General features: G+C 43.0%; 1 non-coding gene across 1 annotated transcript; it reads left to right on the top strand.

The window, feature by feature from the left end:
• Positions 1 to 211: 211 nt before the first annotated feature.
• Positions 212 to 318, top strand: LOC148209197 (small nucleolar RNA R71). Its single transcript, XR_015787477.1, has one exon. It is a non-coding gene; the product is annotated as a small nucleolar RNA R71 (small nucleolar RNA).
• Positions 319 to 509: the final 191 nt, after the last annotated feature.

Here is a 509-nt window from a genome sequence, read left to right as displayed (position 1 = left end):
AGCCACAACTCCAGCTGGATCTTGCTTCTTTGGTGCTGCCCTAGATCTTTGCGAACACCATAGTTCGTTGTGTGAAGCTAAGTCATTTAGGATGTCGACTATCTCGTTGAATGTCTTCTTTGTAAAGGCTCCGTTGGCAGCATTGTTTAGCATCATCTTAGTAGGATGATCTAAAACTCTAAAGAAATGTTCTATCTGGATGCATGCTGGCAAGCCATGGTTCGGACATTTCCTGATGAGCTCTTTAAATCTTTCCTACGCCTCGTGAACAGGTTCACGATCATACTGTCTAAAGGAGATGATCTCCTCTCTGATATCAGCGTGGCGAGTAGGTGGGAAGAATTTTGTTAAGAACTTCTCCACTAACGACCCCCATGTGGTGATGGATCCCGGTGGAAATGCATTGAGCCATGCTCTAGTTTGGTCCTTCAAAGAAAATGGAAAAAGTGTTAGTCTAAGAGCATCGTCTGTTATACCAGGTAATCGAAATGCATTTGTAATTTGAATGA

Source organism: Momordica charantia, assembly GCF_013281855.1.
Source record: "Momordica charantia cultivar OHB3-1 chromosome 9 unlocalized genomic scaffold, Mcharantia_2.0 BLBB01000009.1, whole genome shotgun sequence".
Lineage (NCBI taxonomy): Eukaryota > Viridiplantae > Streptophyta > Magnoliopsida > Cucurbitales > Cucurbitaceae > Momordica > Momordica charantia.
This window is presented reverse-complemented; position numbering and strand designations above follow the sequence as displayed.